Genomic DNA, 17,428 nt, shown 5'->3' on the forward strand with positions numbered 1-17,428 from the left:
TTCATGAAGCATTTCAGCCACATCCAATAAGTTGAAGGCCTGACTAGATCAAATAGACAAGCCTTCCCCAGAAAGAAGAAATTCTCCAGTGGATTACTTAAGAACTAAATCTGCGCTATCAGCTCTCTTGGGTCTCTGCCTGCCTGCCTGCCTTAAGAATAGAACTGTACCATCAACTCTCCTAAGTCCCCAGCCTACTGGAGCACACTGCAGATTTTTGACTCACCAGTATCTATAATCATGTGAACTGATTCATTATAATATATCTGTATATGTACATATACACACGTACATAGAAACATACCTGTTTCTCTAGAGAACCCTAACACAAACTTTTGGTACCAAGAATGTTTCTAGAGGGAAATAAAATTAAGGATGAATTTTCTGGATTGATTCTGAGGTTTCTGGAATTAACTCACTAATGGAAGTTTTGTTTTTTTTTTTCTTTTTCTTTTTGAGATGGAGTTTCACTCTTCTCACCCAGGCTGAAGTACAGAGGCATGATCTCAGCTCACTGCAACCTCAACCTCCCAGATTCAAATGGTTCTTCTGCCTTAGCTTCCCGAGTAGCTGGGATTACAGGCACAGTTAATGTTTTACATTAACCACGCCTGGTTAATGTTTTACATTTTTAGAAGAGATGGGGTTTCGCCATGTTGAGCAGGCGGGTCTTGAAATCCTGACCTCGGCTGATCCATCTGTCTTGGCCTCCCAAAGTGCTAGAATTACAGGCATGAGTCACTGCTCCTGGCCTAATCTGATAAGTTTTAAAGATACTACTAATGCTATTTCCAGTAGTAAAGAGAATGCTTATAGTACATGGCATGGTCTGGCAATAGAGTTATGCAAAACATTGCCATTAGATCCCCCTAATCAAATACTTATGAGAAGCAAAGATCTGAGTGACCACGTATGTGATACTTTCAAACATTTCTGTCAAACTAATGAGTATGATAAGACTGACTGGCTGCTTCTAACATTGCTGGACAAAGTGGGGAATAAAATAATGAGCTTAAGGATATAAATTTCTAGCTCAGCACCATGTAAATGACCTGAAGGCATCTATGTCTACCCTAAATGAGACCCTTATCTCTGATAATGGCAGGGAAGAGACTGCTAAAAACCAAACCCAGAATGTCATTCTGCAGATGATTGACTTATAAAACATACTGAGTTCCCATACTGACAAGGTGTCTACTGTTAAAGTGAGTCATTGATAATGGCATCCTGAAAGATTGAATTGAGAAGTATCAAAAGACTCTAATGAAGCTGGGACACTGAGACTCAAAATTCTAGTGAGTTTTCTTTGCCAGTAGAAGCAGCTTCTCCACCTACATTTGAGAGGATTAATCCTGGATTGCTTGAGGAAACTGTAATGGCCTCTCCTGAGGCAATTGCATTTCAAAAAAAATGCTGAGTCTTCCTGGGACTCACCACCCACCACCTCATTTTGCTTTTATCCTTGTAACTGAACTCAAATTCCAGTAGACCCTTAAAAGTGGGGTACAAATTGTAATTCAAAAAAAATTACACTCCAAAAGAATTACTTGTGTTTTCTTATTTTTGCATATAAAAATTCAGACAATATGTGTGGGGATGGATATTATGAGTGTGGAATAATGGTGGAAGGCAAAAAAAAATGTTGGATCAGGCTGGATTAATTCATCTGGACCCACTAAGCACAGATTCTACATTAAATGTTGTTGCTCAGAGAGTTAAAAAAGACTCCAACAGTTTTTGTAGTTTGTTGGCTAAAACATGGACCAAAAGATGGAACACAGTATGTGAACATGAAATTCCAGACTTGCCTTGGTTTACTATAAAGGAATAGTTCAAAGGTGTTGGAATGTGAGAGTGGATTTTTCATCTAAGATCTACTCCCTCAACCTGGGAGGGTCCAGAAGACTCAACTTTTGCCATGACTGTGAGAAATAAATTTGGGTGGGAAGCCCCAGAATTTTTGAAGAGCTCTGGGACCAGTCTTTTACAGAGGCCAACGAAAACTGTGGTCACTAAGCTAAATTCAATTAGGTTGTAATTGGGAGTAATTAGATCCTGAGGTGGCAAGGACCAAATGATGGAACCCAACCACCAGTAGTGAGCTGGTTGTGATTATAGTAATTAATAGCAGAATCAAAGCAGAAATCAGAGTAGTCTAACTCATGCAGATCTACAGCATTGGCCGTTTGATCATAGTATTTCTATAAGTAAAATAGGAAGACTATAAAATTTTTAGTTGATTTGTATAAGCAGAAAAGTTTTAGGTAAAATGAATGAAAGTCTAGCCTAAATCATAAATACAAAAAATTACAGTCTCTTAGTCAATTCCCAGATTTTAACTAGTTTATAGACCCAGAACCACTTGAATGAAGGGGAGGTTAGGTCCCCTTGAGGAAGGACCCTAACCCACTGACAAAAACTTATACTGTTAATCTTTCTCTTAGCCTTCCCTAAAGGGACCTAGAGCCTTTTACTAGAGTAACTGCTTTGAAGAAAAGGAAATAATCAAACATGTCAGGGAATATTAGACACTGGCTCTGAACTGACACATTTCAGGGGACCCTAAGCATCACTGCAGTCTACCAGTCAACATAGAAGCTCATGGGCATGACATGTTCCATGGAGTTGTGGCTCAGATTCATCTCACAGTGGGTAAAATGGGTCCCTGAGCCTACCCTGTGGTTATTTCCCCAGTGCTGGAATGCATAATTGAAATAGATATACTCAGCAACTGGCAGAATTCCCACACTGGTTCCCTGTCCTGTAGAATGAGGACTATTATGGTGGAAAAGCCATACGGAAGTTGTTAGAACTGCCTCTACCTAGAAAAATAGAAGCCCAAAAGCTCTACCACTTTCCTGAAGACACTGCAGCGCTTAGTGCCACCATCAAGGATTTGAAAGACGTTAAATATGCAGGGTGGTTGTTCTCATCACATTCCCATTCAACTCTTCTATTTGGCCTGAGCAGAGACAGATGGATCTTAAAGAATTACAATGGATTATTGTAAGCTTAACCAGATGGTCACTTCAATTGCAGCTGTCATACTAGATATGGTTTCATTGCTTCAGCAAATTAACACATCCCCTGATACCTAGTATGCAACTATTAATCTGGAAAATATATTTTTTTCTCCATGCCTGTTAAAAAAGATCTCCAGAAGCATTTTTCCTACAGGTGGCAAGTCCAGCAATAGATCTTCAGTGTCCTACTTCAGGGGTATATCAACTCTCTAACCCTATGGCACTGTTTAGTTCACAGTTACCATGATCACTTTTCCCACACATGAGATACTACACCCTTCCATTACATTGATGACACTATGCTGATTGCATGTAGTGAGCCAGTAGCAGCAACCACTCTAGTCTTATTGATAAGACATTTGTGTCAAGGGGAAGGAAAAAATCTGACAAAAATTGACAGGACTTCTGCCTCAGTGAAATTACTAGAGACTTGTGATGTGAGACATGTCAAGATATTTCTTCTAAGGTGAAAGATAAGTTGCTGCATGTGACCTCTCCTACAACCAAAAAATAAACACAATGCCCAGTGGGCCTTTTGGATTTGGGTAGCAACATATTTTTATTAGCTTGTGTTATTTTGGCTTTTTTACCAAGTGATCTAAAGAGGAAATAGTTTTGAGTAGGATCCCACAATAAAAGAAGGCTCTGCAACAGGTCAAGGCTGCTGTGTAAGCTGCTTTGCCACTTGGGTCATATGATCCAGAAGATCCAAGGAAACTTGAGGTGTCAATTGCAGATAGACATGTTGTTTGAAGACTTTGGCAAACCCCTATAAGTGAATTACAGTAACAGTACAGGCCTTCAGGATTTTGGAGCAAGGCCCTACCATCACCTGCAGACAAGTTCTCTCCATTTTTTTTTTTTTTTTTTTTTTTTTTTTTGAGACGGAGTCTTGCTCTGTAGCCCGGGCTGGAGTGCAGTGGCCGGATCTCAGCTCACTGCAAGCTCCGCCTCCCGGGTTCGCGCCATTCTCCTGCCTCAGCCTCCTGAGTAGCTGGGACTACAGGCGCCCGCCACCTCGCCCGGCTAGTTTTTTGTATTTTTTTTAGTAGAGACGGGGTTTCACCGTGTTAGCCAGGATGGTCTCGATCTCCTGACCTCGTGATCCGCCCGTCTCGGCCTCCCAAAGTGCTGGGATTACAGGCTTGAGCCACCGCGCCCGGCCAAGTTCTCTCCTTTTAAGAAACAGCTCTTGGCCTGCTGGGTCTCAGTAAAGACTGAATGTTTAACTATGAGTCACCAGGTTATTATACAACCTGAGCTACCCATCACAAACTAAAGTCATCCTACCCATCAAACCATAAAGTTGGACATGTACAGCAGAACACCCATTACCTAATGCAAGTGGTATATATGAAATCAGTTGATGGAGGCTCTGAAGGCAGAAATACGTTACATAAGGAAGTGGTCCAAATGCCCATGGCCTCCACTCCCACTGCACTGCCTTCTTTTTACTAGCCTTAACCTATAGTCTCATGAGGAGGAACTTCTCACCATCAATTGACAGGGGAACAGAAAAATTGGGCCTGGTTTACATGATTCTGCATGATATACATGCATCATCTGAAAGTGGACAGCTTTAGCACTGCAGCTCCTTTATGAGATATCCCTGAGGATGGTGGTGAAGAAAAATTCCACCAGTTGTCAGAACTGTCAGCAATGCACCTGGTCACTCATTTTGCTTGGAAGGAGAAATGTTCAGATGTGTGATTTTGTACTGCTTCATGGTCTGTGGCAAATGGTTTGGCTGGATGGTTAGGAAGTTGGGACAAATATGATTGAAAAATTGATGAGAATAAAGTCTGGGAGTTATGTGGATACATTTCTCCATATGGACAAAAATAGCAAACATATTTGTTTCCCATATGAAAGCTCATGAAAGGACAACCTCTGCCAAGAAGAATTTTGAAAGGTGTCTGGGATTATTGATCCTGACTACCAGTGAGGAAATTGGAGTGCTACTTCATCATGGTAGTATGAAAGAGTATGTCTGGAATACAGGAGATCTCCTAGGATACATCTAAGATTTACCATTTCGTGTGAAAACAACTACAGCAACCCAACCCAGACAGAGCTACCGATGGCCCAGACCCTTCATGAATGAAGATTCAGGACACTTTGCCAGGTAAGAAACCACAACAACCTGAGGTGTTTGCTAAAGGCAGAGGTAACAAATAATGGTTAAAAAAAAGTAGTTATGGATCCCAGCTATGACTAAATGACTACATGACCAGTTATAGAAATGAGGACTGTAATTGTCCTGAGTATATTGTGCAAATATATTTGTTCTTTCTTACATACTTATTATGTAACATAAGATCTATTGACTTTATATTACAGAATTTAAGTATTGTTAGCTTTACATCATAGTATTTGAATTATAGAATATCAAAAAGTATAAACATCATATAGGGATTTTACATCTTTTTCTGGGAAAGTATTAGTGTGTTTTTAGTAGTGCATAGGCTAGCCCTGTCATATTACTTGGATGTATGACTTTGTTATTGTCTTTATTTGGAATTAACTGTGGATTTAAGATGTGCATAGGTGCCGATTTGAAAAAAAGGTAGAATTCTAATGGTTAATATTATATGTCAACTTGGAGTGTGATATTGGATGAGGTTAATATTTAAATCAATTAACTTTGAATAAGCAGATGTCCTCCATTACTTAGATGGGCCTTATTCAATCAGAGAACAAAAGGAACAGATTCCTCGGGCAAGAGGGCATTCTCTAGCAAATTGCCTGTGTGTGTGTGTGTGTGTGTGTGTGTACACACACATTCTATGTGTTTGGTTTTGCTGAAGAACCCTGAATAATAAAGGAACCAAGACCTCTAATCTTGCAGAGTTTTATAGATGGGAAGCACAAAAGGCTCTAGTTGGTCACTGAAAATGATGATAAGTGAGACCTTTTCAATTTTGATGACTTATTTTCCATACCTATATATTCTTCCTAATGGGAATACAGTGACATATAAAGGAACTTAATTTAATTTGTATCCTCATCTTAAAAGATAAAAATCTAATCTCTTACCACTTCTAACCTAATGCTTTAACTGAACTTCGGCAGACCATTTCAACCCTCCGTTCAGGACAGTAGGTTCTATATGGTGTGGTATGGAATATGACCACTAGATTCATGGCTGTGAGTCTGCAATCATACCTTGCTTGCTGTAAAGTTGTCCATTTCATTTAATGCAAAATGTTCTGATTCTTTTTTGTGACTAAATTATAAAAAATATATTTACCAAATCAATAGGTGCATTTCATGTAGCTGAGTTCATTTTAATCTGCTCTACCAAAGATACGACATGTGTTACAGTGGTTAAAATTGAAACTACTACAATGTCAGTTTGTGGTCATCTACTTTCATTTTCCAGAATTTACCTGGTTTCTGGGATACCAGATTGGTAAATTAAACAGACATCATGGGGACTATTATCCTTGCATCTTTTAGGTCTTTAAGGCTGGCACTAATTTTGCCTACTCCTAGAATGAAACATTGTTTTATATTCCCTCTCTTGTCTGGATGAGGAACAGTTCCAGAGGCTTCCACTGCACTTCACTATAATGGTTAATTTTATGTGTCAATTTATCTGGCTTATGGATTTCCAGACATTTGTAAAACAGTATTTGAGTGTGTCTGTGAGAGTGCTGCTGGGTGAGATTAACATTCGTTTCAGCAGTCTGAGTAAAGCAGATTACCCTCTCCAATGTAGGTGGGCCTTGTCCAATCAGTTGAATGCCTGTATAGAACAAAATGGCTGACCCTCTTGCAAGTACAAGAAACTCCTTCAACCTTGACTGTCACTCTGGTCTTGCAGCTTATTATGATCATTGCCCATCCTCATAGCTTCTAGTGTTTAAGTGTAGCAGCCTGGCTTCCATTGTTTAGGGTGCTATCATTGTTACTGCTATTAGTGAGTCTGTACTACTATCAAGCCCCCTTACAGAGGAGAATTTAGCAAATTTTTCAGTACTACTGGGGGCCCTCTCAATAATGCGTTCCAATGGCTTTGGTAATGGGATATCCTTTGTGCTCTCCATGGTGGGCATTCCTGCCCTATATAGTTCATTCACTTCAGCATGCTCATATTTCTGAGCCTTTTAATCTTATTTTCTGCAGTCTGACATGCAATTCTGGCATTTTAACTTCAATCAGCTCACCCATTCATTTGTTCATGCTTCAAGGTACCAGTCTAGTGACTTCCCTACATTACATGAATAAATGAAAATTCCAAATGAATAAAGGCTTTCTGATCCAATTTTATCTTCTAGTCCCTTGAATCAAGTACTCTTAGAATCTAGTCTCATGTATTTTTCCCCAGCTCTTGCTGGTATGTGTTGGCTAGGTCTAGTCACTTTGAGGGAGTAATTTCTTTTCCTTATTAGACTCAGTATACCCCAACTAAGTTATGCCATGACTTAATCATAGTTGTAAACTTAATGGGAGGAGAAGAAATCGAGGCAGATTTTGTCTTGCTTAGAGGGTTCTCTTAAGAGTAAGGGATGTGCCATATTTCAGACTCAAAGTATTTGTAAAAAACCATTAGCTTCAAAATTTACATTGATATCCAGTTGTCATGTTCATGTCATCTGTCAGGGTCACGTCAGGGTCATGTTTGTTCCCAATCAGGACATTGTTGTAGGCATTACAGACAAGCTGTGGTTGGGAATTGAACTTTCTCTGAAGCTGGAATAGCTTTTGGCCTAATCATCCCCTGCCTTCTCCATTTTTGAAGCATAAGATGACAGCGTCTTTGTAAACTTCTAGGGAGGTCATCTGGCTTTTACACTTGGTTCTCAATTATTTGTTAATAACTGGGAATTTATATTTATCCTTCAATAGGATTTTAGTAATAGTATTCTAATCCTTTTGTTTTTTTTTTTTTTTTTTTTTTTTTTTTTTTTTTGAGACAGAGTCTCACTCTGTCACCCAGGCTGGAGTGCAGTGATGCAATCTCGGCTCAGTGCAACCTCTGCCTCCCGGGTTCAAGTGATTCTCCTGTCTCAGCCTCCTGAGTAGCTGGGAGTACAGGTGCACGCCACTCTGCCTGGCTAATTTTTTGTATTTTTAGTAGAGACGGGGTTTCACCATGTTAGCCAGGATGGTCTCAATCTCTTGACTTCATGATCCACTGGCCTTGGCCTCCCAAAGTGCTGGAATTACAGGCGTGAGCCACCGTGCTCGGCCTAGTCATGTAATCTTTATTATCCTTAGAGTTACTCTTTTCTTCAAACTTTTCCACTGACTGCTAAATCACTATAGTTAATATATTTGCTTCTTTTTTTCTGTTTCTAGATTTAGGGGATACGAGTGCAGTTTTGTTACGTGGATATATTACTTAGTGGTGAAGTCTGGGCTTTTAGTATCACCATCACCCAAATACTGTATGTTGTACCAAATATGAAATATCTCACCCCTTATCCTCCTCCCACTCTCCCACCATTTTGAGTCTCCAGTGACTATTTTTTCACACTCTATGTCCATGTGTACACATTATTTAGCTTTCACTACAAGTGAAAACGTGATATCTGACTTTCTGTTTCTGAGTTATTTCATTTAAGATAATGGCATTAGATTCCATCCATGTAGCTAAAAAGACATGATTTTATTCTTTCTTATGGCTAAGTAGTATATATCACATATACAATATATATCACATTTTCTCTATCCAATCATTCATTGATGGGCACTTAGGTTGATTCCATAACTTTGCTGTTGTAAATAGTGCTGCAATAAACATATGAATCCAGGTATCTTTTTAATATAATGATTTCTTTTCTTTTAGGTAGACACCCAGTAGTGGGATTGCTGGATGGAATGGCAGTTCTATTTTCAGTTCTTTGAGAAATCTCCAAACTGTTTTCCATAGAGCTTGTGCTAATTTACATTCCTGCCAACGGTGTATAAGCATTCACTTTTCTCCACATCCTTACCAACAACTGCTGTTTTTTTGTCTTTTTAACCGTAGTCATTTGACTGATGTAAGATGATATCTCGTTGTGGTTTTAATTTGCATTTCTCTGATGGTTACGGATGTTGGACATTTTTTATATGCTTGCTGGTCATTTTTGTCTTCTTTAAAAAAAATGTCTATGTCCATTGCCCATGTTTTAATGAAATCATTTATTTATTTATTTATTTTAGTTGTTTGAGTTCTTTGTAAATTCTGTATATTAGTCCTCTGTGAGATGGATAGTTGGCAGATATTTTCTTCCATTCTGCAGGTTGTCTGCTCACTCTGTTGATTATTTTTTGGCTATGCAGAAGTTTTTTGGTTTAAGTCCCATTTGTCTGTATTTATTATTGCAGTTTGTGCTTTTGAGGTGTCAGTTATAAATTGTTTGCCTAGATCAAGGTCCAGAAGAGTTTTACCTAGGTTTTCTTCCAGTTTTTTCTATAGTTTTAAGTCTTACATTTAACTTTTTAATCCATCTTGAGTTGATTTTTGTTTGATTTGAGAGGTACATTTTTTTTCTTCTGAATATGGCAATCCAATTTTTCCAGCCGCATTTATTGAAAAGGCTGTTATTTCCCCAATGTATGATCTTGTCAGTTGTGTCAAGGATCAGTTGGCTGTACATATGTGGCTTTCCTTCTGGACTCTTTATTTCTGAGTTCTATATTCTATTCCATTGACCCAGGTGTCTATTTTCATACCAACACCATGCTGTTTTATTTGCTATAGCCTTGCTGTGTGATTTGAAGTCAGGTATTGTGATCCCTCCAGGTTTGTCTTTTTTGCTTCAGATTGCTTTGGTAATTTAAGCTTTTTTTGGTCTCATATAAATTTTAGATTTCGTTTTCTTATTCTATGGTATCTCGATAGCAATCTGTAGATTGCTTTGGGCAATATGGTCATTTTAACAACATTAATTCTTCTGATCCATTATCATGGTATGTTTTCCAATTTGTTTGTGACGATTACTTTCATTTGTTACTAGTGAGAGCTTAAAATATTGGATCACCATCTTGTATCAGAAGCTGTCTGTACTACATCTACTGCAAGTTTTTGTGATCCTCATCACCAACTAGGTGGTGTGGGATACAGCTCCAAAATTCCACTGTCACCTGCTTTCTAGGATCAGTCTTGCTACCAAATATCAGAGGTTGATTTATTTAGAAGCAGACCAGCTGTGGAGGTGAAATTTGATGTGAGGGGTGTTTGCAAGGAGTTGACAACTGTAAAAGAAAGAGAAGGGGAGATAAAGAATTAGGTGCAGGGAGGACTCACACTACAACCCCAAACCAGCAAATCTTTACCCCATAGGGAGTTACAAAGCACATATGAAATTGTCCCTCAACTCCTGCAGAGGCCAAGCTCTCTTATTCCTACCTAAATAGCCAGTTGGACATGGATCATTCCAGGAAGGGAATGCTTTTGTGTAACCTGGCTTTCCATGACTGCAGCAAACAATAAAAATACTGACAAAAGGAAGTTGGGGGTTTTATTGATGACTTGGGTAACAAGTTCTTGCTTGGAAAAAAAAAAAGTATTTAGTCAGTGCATCTCTGTGTCTACCACAGCGTTCAACTTATAATGCCAATGTACACGGTTAGTTAATTTTTGTGTACATATGTCTTAACCCTCTAATTATATGCTTCCTGGAGATAAGATGTGTATATTCTTTGTGTTACTAGAGTAAATAAAGAAGTACCTGTGGAATTATTTATATAGAGTCTGTGTAGACCAAAAATTTGATAAGAGTAAGAATCATTCTCTTCTTCTATCTATAGGTCAGTGTTGAAACTTCACCAACCAAGATAATGCTTGCTAAATAATAAGAAAGCAATAAATTATTGAAATATATAAATGCCCAATTAAGTACATAGTAGATATTCATGAAATATTTTAATGAGTTGTTGAATGAATGATTTATTAATGATTCAAAAGCTCACAGCCAATATTTAATTTTCAGCAACAGAATTTAAAAATAAAATAGAACTTAGCACCTAATAAAACTGAAGTCCTTCCAAAGTTAAAATTAGTCTATTTTGTTTATCTCTGTTGTTACCCACTGACACAATATTACAGCAGTAAAAGAAGTTATAGTAATGAGCATTAGTGCCCAAATTAATAAAATTCACTTTTTAATTTATGTACTTATATATTTTAGGTTCTAATGAGTCTTTTGAGGTATCATAATGATGATTTATAATACAATTAAAATTGTGTTTGACTAGCAGTTATTATTACCACTTCTCACTACATCTCAATGAAAAACCAAAATGGCTCATAACAACACAAGCTTTGCTGGAAATCGCCCTAACTTTAGAAACGGAAAGAAATCCACACTGATTCGTAACCGACTCGATCAACTGGAAGAAAGAGTATCTGCGATTGAGGATCCATGAATGAAATGAAGCGAGAAGAGAAACCAAAAGAAAAAAGAAGAAAAAGAAATGAACAAAGCCTGCAAGAAGTATGGGATTATGTAAAAAGACCAAATCTACGTCTGATTGGGGTGCCTGAAAGTGAGGGGGAAAATGGAACCAAGTTGGAAAACACTCTTCAGGATATCATCCAGGAGAACTTCCCCAACCTAGTAGGGCAGGCCAACATTCAAATCCAGGAAATATAGAGAACGCCACAAAGATACTCCTCGAGAAGAGCAACTCCAAGACACATAATTGCCAGATTCACCAAAGTTGAAATGAAGGAAAAAATCTTAAGGGCAGCCAGAGAGAAACGTCGGGTTACCCACAAAGGGAAGCCCATCAGACTAACAGCAGATCTCTCGGCAGAAACTCTCCAAGCCAGAAGAGAGTGGGGGCCAATATTCAACATTCTTAAAGAAAAGAATTTTAAACCCAGAATTTCATATCCAGCCAAACTAAGATTCATAAGTGAAGGAGAAATAAAATCCTTTACAGATAAGCAAATGCTTAGAGATTTTGTCACCACTAGGCCTGCCTTACAAGAGACCCTGAAGGAAGCACTAAACATGGAAAGGAACAACCGGTACCAGCCATTGCAAAAACATGCCAAAATGTAAAGACCATCGAGGCTACGAAGAAACTGCATCAACTAACGAGCAAAATAACCAGTTAATATCATAATGGCAGGATCAAGTTCACACATAACAATCTTAACCTTAAATGTAAATGGACTAAATGCTCCAATTAAAAGACACAGACTGGCAAACTGGATAAAGAGTCAAGACCCATCAGTCTGCTGTATTCAGGAGACCCATCTCACATGCAGAGACATACATAGGCTCAAAATAAAGGGATGGAGGAAGATTTACCAAGCAAATGGAGAACAAAAAAAAGTGGGGGTTGCAATACTAGTCTCTGATAAAACAGACTTTAAACCATCAAAGATCAAAAGAGACAAAGAAGGCCATTACATAATGGTAAAGGGATCAATTCAACAGGAAGAGCTAACTATCCTAAATATATATGCACCCAATACAGGAGCACCCAGATTCATAAAGCAAGTCCTTAGAGACTTACAAAGAGACTTAGACTCCCATACAATAATAATGGGAGACTTCAACACTCCACTGTCAACATTAGACAGATCAACGAGACAGAAAGTTAACAAGGATATCCAGGAATTGAACTCATCTCTGCAGCAAGCAGACCTAATAGACATCTATAGAACTCTCCACCCCAAATCAACAGAATATACATTCTTCTCAGCACCACATCGTACTTACTCCAAAATCGACCACGTAATTGGAAGTAAAGCACTCCTCAGCAAAGGTACAAGAACAGAAATTATAACAAACTGTTTCTCAGACCACAGTGCAATCAAACTAGAACTCAGGACTAAGAAACTCAATCAAAACCGCTCAACTACATGGAAACTGAACAACCTGCTCCTGAATGACTACTGGGTACATAACAAAATGAAGGCAGAAATAAAGATGTTCCTTGAAACCAATGAGAACAAAGATACAACATACCAGAATCTCTGGGACACATTTAAAGCAGTATGTAGAGGGAAATTTATAGCACTAAATGCCCACAAGAGAAAGCAGGAAAGATCTAAAATTGACACTCTAACATCACAATTAAAAGAACTAAAGAAGCAAGAGCAAACACATTCGAAAGCTAGCAGAAGGCTAGAAATAACTAAGATCAGAGCAGAACTGAAGGAGATAGAGACACAAAAAACTCTCCAAAAAATCAATGAATCCAGGAGTTGGTTTTTTGAAAAGATCAACAAAATTGACAGACCACTAGCAAGACTAATAAAGAAGAAAAGAGAGAAGAATCAAATCGACGCAATTAAAAATGATAAAGGGGGTATCACCACCGACCCCACAGAAATACAAACTACCATCAGAGAATACTATAAACACCTCTATGCAAATAAACTGGAAAATCTAGAAGAAATGGATAATTTCCTGGACACTTACACTCTTCCAAGACTAAACCAGGAAGAAGTTGAATCCCTGAATAGACCAATAGCAGGCTCTGAAATTGAGGCAATAATTAATAGCCTACCAACCAAAAAAAGGCCAGGACCAGATGGATTCACAGCTGAATTCTACCAGAGGTACAAGGAGGAGTTGGTACCATTCCTTCTGAAACTATTCCAATCAATAGAAAAAGAGGGAATCCTCCCTAACTCATTTTATGAGGCCAACATCATCCTGATACCAAAGCCTGGCAGAGACACAACAAAAAAAGAGAATTTTAGACCAATATCCCTGATGAACATCGATGCAAAAATCCGCAATAAAATACTGGCAAACCGGATTCAGCAACACATCAAAAAAGCTTATCCACCATGATCAAGTGGGCTTCATCCCTGGGATGCAAGGCTGGTTCAACATTCGCAAATCAATAAACATAATCCAGCATATAAACAGAACCAAAGACAAGAACCACATGATTATCTCAATAGATGCAGAAAAGGCTTTTGACAAAATTCAACAGCCCTTCATGCTAAAAACGCTCAATAAATTCGGTATTGATGGAACGTACCTCAAAATAATAAGAGCTATTTATGACAAACCCACAGCCAATATCATACTGAATGGGCAAAAACTGGAAAAATTCCCTTTGAAAACTGGCACAAGACAGGGATGCCCTCTCTCACCACTCCTATTCAACATAGTGTTGGAAGTTCTGGCTAGGGCAATTAGGCAAGAGAAAGAAATCAAGGGTATTCAGTTAGGAAAAGAAGAAGTCAAACTGTCCCTGTTTGCAGATGACATGATTGTATATTTAGAAAACCCCATTTCTCAGCCCAAAATCTTCTTAAGCTGATAAGCAACTTCAGCAAAGTCTCAGGATACAAAATTAATGTGCAAAAATCACAAGCATTCTTATACACCAGTAACAGACAAACAGAGAGCCAAATCAGGAATGAACTTCCATTCACAGTTGCTTCAAAGAGAATAAAATACCTAGGAATCCAACTTACAAGGGACGTAAAGGACCTCTTCAAGGAGAACTACAAACCACTGCTCAGTGAAATAAAAGAGGACACAAACAAATGGAAGAACATAGCATGCTCATGGATAGGAAGAATCAATATCGTGAAAATGGCCATACTGCCCAAGGTAATTTATAGATTCAATGCCATCCCCATCAAGCTACCAATGAGTTTCTTCACAGAATTGGAAAAAACTGCTTTAAAGTTCATATGGAACCAAAAAAGAGCCCGCATCTCCAAGACAATCCTAAGTCAAAAGAACAAAGCTGGAGGCATCACGCTACCTGACTTCAAACTATACTACAAGGCTACAGTAACCAAAACAGCATGGTACTGGTACCAAAACAGAGATATAGACCAATGGAACAGAACAGAGTCCTCAGAAATAATACCACACATCTACAGCCATCTGATCTTTGACAAACCTGAGAGAAACAAGAAATGGGGAAAAGATTCCCTATTTAATAAATGGTGCTGGGAAAATTGGCTAGCCATAAGTAGAAAGCTGAAACTGGATCCTTTCCTTACTCCTTATACGAAAATTAATTCAAGATGGATTAGAGACTTTAATGTTAGAGCTAATACCATAAAAATCCTAGAGGAAAACCTAGGTAGTACCATTCAGGACATAGGCATGGGCAAAGACTTCATGTCTAAAACACCAAAAGCAACGGCAGCAAAAGCCAAAATTGACAAATGGGATCTCATTAAACTAAAGAGCTTCTGCACAGCAAAAGAAACTACCATCAGAGTGAACAGGCAACCTACAGAATGGGAGAAAATTTTTGCAATCTACTCATCTGACAAAGGGCTAATATCCAGAACCTACAAAGAACTCAAACAAATTTACAAGAAAAAAACAAACAACCCCATCAAAAAGTGGGCAAAGGATATGAACAGACATTTCTCAAAAGAAGACATTCATACAGCCAACAGACACATGAAAAAATGCTCATCATCACTGGCCATCAGAGAAATGCAAATCAAAACCACAATGAGATACCATCTCACACCAGTTAGAATGGCGATCATTAAAAAGTCAGGAAACAACAGGTGCTGGAGAGGATGTGGAGAAATAGGAACACTTTTACACTGTTGGTGGGATTGTAAACTAGTTCAACCATTATGGAAAACAGTATGGCGATTCCTCAAGGATCTAGAACTAGATGTACCATATGACCCAGCCATCCCATTACTGGGTATATACCCAAAGGATTATAAATTATGCTGCTATAAAGACACATGCACACGTATGTTTATTGCAGCACTATTCACAATAGCAAAGACTTGGAATCAACCCAAATCCATCATCAGTGACAGATTGGATTAAGAAAATGTGGCACATATACACCATGGAATACTATGCAGCCATCAAAAAGGATGAGTTTGCGTCCTTTGTAGGGACATGGATGCAGCTGGAAACCATCATTCTTAGCAAACTATCACAGGAACAGAAAACCAAACCCCGCATGTTCTCACTCATAGGTGGGAACTGAACAATAAGATCACTTGGACTCAGGAAGGGGAACATCGCACACAGGGGCCTATCATGGGGAGGGGGGAGGGGGGAGGGATTGCATTGGGAGATTTGCATTATACCTGATGTAAATGATGAGTTGATGGGTGCAGAACACCAACATGGCACAAGTATACATATGTAACAAACCTGCACGTTATGCACATGTACCCTACAACTTAAAGTATAATAATAATAAATAATTATTGACAGTAAAAAAAAAAAAAAAAAAAAAAAAAGAATTTCATTAAAAAAAAAAAGAAATCCACACTGATTCTAAAGCAATGCGTGGGAACAAAATGGAAAGAAAATTATACTTTTCTTTGTCTTACAGCATTTTCAGGCTTTCTATAGCTCAAGAAATAGATACAATCTAACAAAAAAATAAAGAATTATAGTATTTTTTTAATCTTCCTCTACTGTTTGTACACTGAAAACAATTTTTCTTCAATGTGTTTTAAAGTTTGGGGTCCTCTGACACAAAGACTGCTCTTTTCAGTTGGAATGCAGACATGTAAGCTTCTATACTTAGTTTGTTTCCTACTATTATTATTTTTCATACATTTTTAGTTGCTTCATACTTGACCTACACTAATCTCAAAGGTAGTTTTATGTAAGGATTTTTCTGTTGCCTAATGTTCTGTTTCATCTGAGCAAAGTCTATGTAGGGATTGACAGGAACTCTTAGTTCTTTCCTGGGCTGGGAAAGACAGGATATGTATAAACATTCTTGGTGGGCCATAGGACCTGTAAGTATGCAGTGACCCAATATTCTTATGCAAAGAAGGAAAAGTGGTAAGGGATAAGATAAATAAAACACTTTAATTTTTAAAATAATATGGTAATCTTGGTCACATAATACTGCATTAAAATATTTCTTCACTTCTTTCAACACTAATTTAGGATTTACATATTACACTTATTTTAGTCTGCCTACTTGGCTTTACAGAGTCTGAAATTAATCACTTTTTGTTCCTTCTTTGAAAAAAATACATATACCTTAGAATATGTCGATTTAACAGGGCTAAGGAATGCATGGACAGCTGGTAATTATTTCTAGTTGTGTCATTGAGGCCATTTCTGGAAGAGATTAGCATCTGAATTGGTAGACTGAGTAAAGAAGATTGCCCTCACCAATTCTGGTGGGCATCATTAATCCAATCCATTGAAGACGTATATACAAGAAAAAGGCAATGGAAGGCAAATTTGCTTCTCATTTGAGCAGGGACGTTTTTCTTCCCTTTCTTCTAGATATCAGAGCTCTTGTTTCTTGGGCTTTGGACTTGGATTGAATTACACCACCCTCTGGATTTCCTGGTTCTCTACCTTGCAGATGACAGATTATGGGACTTCTCAGCCTCCAAAGTCACATGAGCCAAGTTCCATAATAAATTTTCTCATATCTATGTATCTCCTGTCAGTTCTGTTTCACTGGATAACTATGACTAATACAATACTAGTCAATTTCCTCTCTCGTTCTCTATTCCCTTT

The sequence above is a fragment of the Macaca thibetana genome, chromosome 8, assembly GCF_024542745.1.
Source record: "Macaca thibetana thibetana isolate TM-01 chromosome 8, ASM2454274v1, whole genome shotgun sequence".
NCBI lineage: Eukaryota > Metazoa > Chordata > Mammalia > Primates > Cercopithecidae > Macaca > Macaca thibetana.